This window comes from Benincasa hispida, chromosome 1 (assembly GCF_009727055.1).
Source record: "Benincasa hispida cultivar B227 chromosome 1, ASM972705v1, whole genome shotgun sequence".
Taxonomy (NCBI): domain Eukaryota; kingdom Viridiplantae; phylum Streptophyta; class Magnoliopsida; order Cucurbitales; family Cucurbitaceae; genus Benincasa; species Benincasa hispida.
In genome coordinates this window covers 8,517,716-8,526,029 of record NC_052349.1, presented here as the reverse complement: position 1 = coordinate 8,526,029, position 8,314 = coordinate 8,517,716, and positions in this window count along the sequence as shown.

Sequence of the window (8,314 nt, the reverse complement as noted above, 5' to 3'; positions counted from 1 at the left end):
ACTATCAGAATATGAGTTATTCTGGAGATAGTATTTGGTCAAGAACTGTCTTACTTTTGTGAAGGAATTCTTGACTGCCCCACGGTAGCATTTGTTCTAAATCACTTAAGTATCGTTGCAAAAATAATGATTATGGGTACATTATCACTTTGCTAAAACTTGATTAGATTTAAAAGCAATTCACTTTATAAAATTTGTTTATAATTTTAGAATGACAAGTTCTATTATACAATTGTTGGCTTCAGACAAACTGATTGGGGACAATTATGTAAACCGAAAATCGAATTTGAATACAATACTCACGATAGACGATTTGAGATTTGTCTTAACGGAGGAATGTTCTCCTATTCCAACCGAACTGTTCGGGAAGCGTTTGATAGATGAATGAGAGAAGTCAAGTTGGTTTTATTCAAGAATTTCTTCCGAAGAGTTTTCTGCAAAATTTGAATGCATTTGCTGAGAAGAGAGGAATGTCCTCCAAGCCTGAAGTTGCCTTGTCTTCGCAAACTAAGAGTATTCCAGCGAAGAAAGACAAAGGGAAAGGGAAAAAGCCTACTGGATTGAAAGGTAAGGATAGCGCTGCAAAGGGAAATGTTTCCATTGCAACGATGAAGGGCATTGGAGGAGACACTACCCTCAATATCTTGTCAAGAAGAGAGCAGAGAAAGGTAGCCAGGCTAACTTGTCCCTGCGACCATTTGCTCAGCTCATCTAGTGGGAGAAGTTGCTACTTGTTTTTAACTATTAAATCTTGTAAAGAGCAAATTGTATATATTTTTGGGATAAATGAAATGTTTATTTTCAAAAATTATGTTTGTTCTAGCAACTTCAGTTAAGAAATCAAATTGTTAAATGCCATTTGTAGATATTCAGATATCTAAATGGCTAGATCAAAGTATAGAAATTTAAAGATTTCTAGATCTGACTGTTAACAAGAGTTTTTAAGGCAGGTCAGACCATCCTAATCAGAGAGTTGAGAGTACCTCAATGTAATGGAAGGAAAATGTGCTTCCTAGCCATTATTGAGAAATAGATGAATTCCCCATAAGAAACCTACTTGTATATTAATATGTTTACAATGATTCTCTCGGCTAAAGTGCTTAAGAATCATCTAGTAAGACTAGAAATACCAGAGGTTAAAACCTAGGGCAAGTGGGAGAAATATCAGGTTTGAGATATCAATAGGTAAAACCATGGGTATGGGAGGGCCTAGTTTATTGTATTTCTCTATAAAACTCAGAAACTCAGTCTTATATATCAGATATATAAGTTACCACTGGAGTTTTAGTCCAAGTGGGAGTTCGTTGGGTTTTATGTCCTAAAACTCGTGGTTTGTACACATTAAAACTTATTCTGAGAATTCAATAAAGTTATTGTTGAATATATTGTTTTTTAGAAATCCAATAAACCTAAGTCCCTTGACTATTATATGAATACTTGAGCTTTATGTGAAGACATACAAGTGGATCAGGTTCGAGTAAATAGTCAAAATGATCTATAGTATATGAATAAGGTTGGGTACCTTATTCTGGTAACACTATATTGGTTGCGGCCTACTCTGTAGTTGTTACAAAGGGTTGTAAAGTGCTACATACGAAGTGATACTAATTCGTGCATGTTGAGACATGAGAAGTGAGGGTGTCCTGTGCAAATGAGTTTTATGCAAGATCGAACCACGAAACTTGTCACTCTTACTTTATAACGTTGTTTACTGTTTAAGGCTGACTATCTGACTATTTCAAAGTGATGACCTAGGTAACTTAACCTTAATCCTAAGCTAACTATGAACTCCTGTTTGTTCGAGATTATCCTTTGATTTGCAAATGGTGAGAGTAAACTAATTGCCTCTGCTTAATAACCTTACCATTTTGGGGATAAGACCGGATAAATAGCTGGGAACATAGGGTGCAAGAGGGAGTTCACTCGTACCCGATTAGGGTTAGTTGAGAGGTTGTTCCTTTCAAGTGCTGATTCTGGATCTTGAACAAGAGGCCTCACCCTCTCATTGGCCTGAAAGGGATTCGATTTGTTGATTGGATCACAAATCTGAAGGAGATCGGAAGTGAGATTTCCAAGAGCAGCGGAACAAGACTATTTCAAATTACAATCATGAATCAACAATACATTTACAGTCGACTTCAAACAAATGGTTATGCGATTCATACAAAAATTACAACATGTAAAATACAAAGGAACAGAGGGTAAAACTCTACGCACATAGGCAGAAACGTCTCTACGCTCCGTTGTGCACGAACGCTCGAACAATAGCGACCTCGAACGTTCGATCTACATAACTGCAACATAGCAACAAACACTGCATGAACATTTCGTGCACGTCCTCAACGATCTCCTCGGTCACGAACAATCAGCAACAAGAACGGCCTCTCGCTCATCCTCAGCGACACGAACGGCCTCCACAACACCACGAATGGCCTCTAGAAAACCTCGACGGTGTCGAGTTGATTCTGACACCACCAACAAGGTGACCTTGGTATTCTCGATGTGAGAATCCAAAGGGTGTGCTCTGTTCGGACTTGGTATGAGGCAGACGAAGGAAGGAAACAACAATCATGTACACGACTGGGCAAGTGCGAGATGGCTGAGACCTATCGTATAGGTCGATGCCCAATCGTTTAGATAAAGCTATGCGATGGTCTAGCAAAAGCTATGCAATCATTTAGCTCCGTCTGTCGCCTACAGACACTACACGTTCGTTTACCTTGGGCCAGCGATCGTTTAGCAAAGCTATATGACCGTTTAGTAAACACTACACGATCGTTTAGCTCGCACCTGCATAATCGTTTAGCTCGCCCAGCCGTCGTTTAGTAAATTTGTATTTACTTGATGACTAACATGAGTTTCTTTTGCGCGAGAGAAAACTCAAAAAAAATTTCAAACTTTTGTAAAAACTTCCTTTTCAAAATAGGAAACCACTTTCCTTTTAAACTCACGGTTACCATGATCCAATAACCACCCACTACTTTGGTTATTTAAAATAAAAAGTATTAATTATCCAATAATTAATATTATTATAAATATAAATGGTAACTAACTTATCATACTATATTTATAACCTATAGTTTTAATATTTCATCTCATGAACATATAAACCATAGTTCTTTTTCTATTCCATGGTACTTAATGTAAATCTTATTTATATCAATCCTCCACTAGATGTATCTCATACATCAAATCGATTATATCATATAAAATCAAAATACCTATTGTCAATTTGAACATTTCAAATCAACACCAAGAACTGATCCTCAACAGAATCCAAGATACAAGGGGACCTCATGGATCTATAGCTCCGGAGCTCCAACGGTACGTGAATAACTTACTAAACTCTTTAGTCACGGGATCCACCATCCTTTAACAGTTAGGACGCCACTAAAGACCGACAGCTGAACTCTCCTCACTACAGATATATTATGTGTCCATCTTAACCAATCAACAGTGCGACAACCCTTCACAGATCGCTCATAAGTACAGCTGGGCCAATAACGTTATACCTTTGTAGTTACATCTGTCTCCTTAAGTACCATTGATCCCTCTAATGAACATAAGTCATAGTTCTACTATGACTGAGTCTTCTCTTCCAGTTGTGGCTACTATGTTCAAGCCCAGGAATCTGCCCTTAATGGAGCAATCTCTCTACTTATCCCTGCTTCGAGAAAGGAGTGAATTCCATCTTATGGATTGAGTTCCCAGCTCCCAGATCAGACAAGTCTCCAAAAAGATAGTCATGTTGAGTTGGCAATCTAGCCATTCTCACCCATACTAATCAAAGGATCGCCCTCAAAGGCAGGAGTTCCCAAAACACTCAGGATTGAGGTCGTATCACTTATGGTCGTTTAGGTGAGATGCAAGTCTCTAGTATCAACGGCGTTATATACAGAGTCTAGTCATCTCATGGTCCAGATCTTATACAAACTCTTTGTATAGGACACCCTCGCTCCACGTCTCCACACGAATGATCAGGATCTATCATCTGTAGTAGTTTACAACACTTGCAAACCTCTACAAAGCGGGTCGTATCCGTAGTGTCACTAGGATCAGGTATCCCACCTTAATCCTTATACTACAGACCGATTTAGGTTATCACTTAAGGTATGACCCACTTGTATATCACATATACATGCTTAAGTTTACATAAGATAACCAAGGAGCTTTGTTTATTGGATATGAGTAAATGTCATAATTAAATAACACTTATTTTATTCATTGAACAATGTGTATCTTTACAAAACAATGAGACTCCGGGAGAATTAGGACACCAATCCCAACAAAATCAATTGTTCATTAGGGGACCAGTGGAACTTAAGGAACAAGAGGTAATTTCGGGAGTAAAATAGAGATTCGACCCACCGTTATTACGAGCAATCTGTGAAGGGTTAACTTACTAATCATGGTTATATCAAGTGGACATAATATATCTACAATGAGGGAAGTTCAGCTATGGGCTTTGGTGGAATCACCCATTAGTTAACGAATGAGGGTTAGATCGATCTGATGAGTTTAGTCGATTAATCTTGGATCGTTGGAGCTCATGATCTGTAGGTCCGCGAAGTCCTTCTACTAGCTCGTAAATGGATAAGCTCGAGAATAGCGTGATAAGTTAATTTGAAGTGTTCAAATTAGAATTAAATGAATTTGGAGAAATAATATTTAAATATGATTTAAATATTTAAAGATGGAATTGTGTTAAAAATTAATTTAATATTTGATATTAAATTAATTAGAATTATTTAAATTGTTTAAATAATTATTTATTAATTTTATTAAAGAAAATTAATTTATGAAATTAATTTTGTGAAATTAATAATATTTTCAGTTTTATTAAATAAAATTTATTTTTGAAATCAATTTTGATAAAATTTAAAAAGAAAAGAAAAGCACAAAGTTGGAAAAATTGATTTTCCATTTACTTCTTGAACTAGCTCAACAACAACCCACTTTAACTCTTCATTAACTCCAAGCATGAGGTGCATCTCATGCAGCAAACTTCTTTGCATGAATGTTTGCAATATATAGAAGATTTTGGAGTGTTTTAAAGGGAGGAAAACCGAACAAAATTCTGAGAAAACGTAGAGAGAATAAGGGTGTTCTTCTACATGGTTGCTGCTATGAGCTTCTCCAAATTCCCTTAATTTCCGGTTATTTTGAGTCCCACTACTCAATCTTGAGCTCCAAGAGGATAGTAGGGAAGATCTTGGGGTGGTCTACAATAAGATCCTGTGGAGATTTGCAGCTGAATCGAAGCTTAGAGGAAGTTCTTCAAAGGTATGTCATGAAACCCATTTTTTTCTGCCAAAATTAATGAATTAGAGTGCTTATGGATCCTGGTTTCTTCCGCTGCACATTGGTACCTTCCAACAAATGGTCTGTAGTATATGGATATGGTTGGGTACCTTATCCTGGTAACACTACGAGTATGGCCCGCTTTGTAGGTATTACAAATGTTGTAAAGTGCTACAGATGATCTGATCCTGATCATTCATGTATTAGACATGCGAGCGGGGATATTCTATACAAAGAAGTTTGTATAAGACCGAATCGCAAAATTTTAAGTCTCCTTATATAATTTCGTTCATAACTGAGATTTTCATTTCACTAGGATGACCATAGGTAACATAGCTTTAATCCTGAGTGAGTTGTGAACTTTTGCCTATGAGAGCGGTCCTTTGATTTGCATGAGTGAGAGTGGCCAGATCGGCGACCCAACAAGCCTATCATTTTGGGGATTCGTCTGATTGGAGAGCTGGAAACTCAGCTACACAAGACGAAATTCATTCCTTCTCGGAAGCAGTAGTAAGTAGATAAATTGCTCCCTTAAGGCTAATTTCGGGTCTTGAACAATGTGGCGCCACACCCTCTCTTGGCTCGAAAGGGGTTTAGTCATAGTAAGACTATGATCTATTGTTCATTAGAGGGATCAGTGGTACTTAAGGAGTTAGATGTAACTATAGGGGCAAAACGGTAATTTGGCTCAACCATACTTACAAGCGATTTGTGAAGGGTCATCGTACTGTTGATTGGTTATATCCAATGGACACAGAAATATATCTGTAGTGCGAAGAGTGTAGTTGTCGGTCTTTAGTGGAGTGCCCGACAGTTAACGGATGGTGGATAATACGATTAAAGAGTTTAATCAATTATTCATGTACTGTTGGAGATTCAAGCTACATGTCCATAAGGTCCCTTTGGTAGTGTAATGGATTTAAATTGAGAATCAGTTTTTGGTTTAATTTGAAATGTTCAAATTAATAAAAGGGAATTTTATTATATATGATATAATTAAATTAATTCAATTATATATATAATTTATATAATGTATTTGATACATTATTGTTTAATTGGAGGAACAAATATTTGAATGTAATTCAAATATATTTTCTATGAATTAGATTCATAGTTATTAAATTTAATATAAATATGATTTATATTAAATGCCATAAAATAGAGAAAAAGATCTATGGTTTATATATATTGTATATGATGTAATATTAAAACTATAGGTTATAAATATAATATGATAAATTAGTTATCATATTTATTTATAATTTGTCAATTATTTGATAATCTCTCTAACCACCCTTAGTGGGTAGTTATGTGGTTTTATGGAAAAATGGGATAAATAAAAATTGGTTTTTATTATTCCATATGAGACACGATTTGCAATGAGTTGCTACACGATTACTTGAGAGACTAAACGATTGAATAACATTGCCTATGCGATAGACTTCGCCATCTATACGACTGCGTTGTTTCCTACTCGATCGTCTTCCTCCTCCATACCAAACTTTTCCTCTAACCAAAATTAACCAGAGCCTACCACTCCTGGATTCTCACACTGAGAATACCAAGGTCACTAAGTGGTAGTGTCCTGTTGGTTCGAGGATCGAGTTTTTGTTTACTGCTTGTTCGAAGAGTGTTCGAGTTGTTCGACACGTTTGTGAACGAGTTTAATCGAGGGATTACTTGAAGAAGGGTTCTTCAAATGTATAGTCTCTTGATCCTTTATTTTAATTTCAAAGCATGTTGTAATTTAAGATTTATGCATAATGTGTTATTGTATGACTGTAAATGTATGCGTTCAATCACAATGGTGGACAATCCGTTTCCACTCAAAGGTTCTCTGTAAATAAAGTTCCTTCAATTACTAACCCTTGGAGAACTTTTCTTCTCGTAAGATTTCTCCTTTGCAAAATGATTACGAACTCGAAGCCCTAATTTTGACATCACCAATTGTGGTTTCCTCTGTATTCTCTAGAATGAGAATCACAAGAGTTTGTGGGCTCTATGATTTTTTAGGAGGGAAAGAATTGAGAGAGGAGAAGAAAGATTGGGAAGAGAGATCTCAGAATAGTTCTATATATTCTTCTCTGTAAAAAATGAATGAAGAAGATGAAGATCCAAATCTTCCAACCACCCAATACATGAGTTTAGATAGAAAAATAGGGGAGGGAAGTTATTTCCCTCCCTTAATTTCAAAGATTAAAAATTAAATAAATTTAATTTTAATTAATATATATATAACCAACTTATTATATGTATATAACTATATGTTATATCATATAACATATAACCTATGGTTAATATTGTATCACATACAATATAACCTATAGTTTTAATTCTCTCAACAATGATATTTAATATAAATCTCATTTATATTAAATTTAATTATATGAATCCAATTCACATAATTATATTTGAATCATATTCAAATATTTACTTCCCCTCAAATAAATTTTATATTATAATGTATCAATTCACATAAAAACACTTTGACCAAATCGAGGTGGTGAGTATATGGATTTACAATTCTAGAATTATTTAGTAGAACGTGGAATTCAATCCCAATTCACAACACCTGGTACACCACAGCAGAATGGTGTAGCAGAAAGGAGAAATCGAACCTTGTTAGACATGGTTCGTTCAATGATGAGTTATGCCCAGTTACCTCAGTCCTTTTGGGGGTACGTAATACAAGCCGTTATACATATATTGAACATGGTTCACTCAAAAAGTGTTTCAGAAACACCGTATGAGTTATCGAAAGAACGTAAAAGTAGTTTACGTCACTTCAAAATTTGAGAATGCCCAACACACTTGTTGGTGCAAAATCCTAAGAAGTTGGAATGATATTCAAATATATGCCTATTTATAAGATATCCTAAAGAAACAAAAGGTGGGCTATTTTATGATCCTCAAGAAGATAAGATATTTGTATCGAAAAATGCTATATTCTTAGAAGAAGATCACATAAGAAATCATCAACCTCGCAATAAACTAGTATTAGATGAAATGTCCA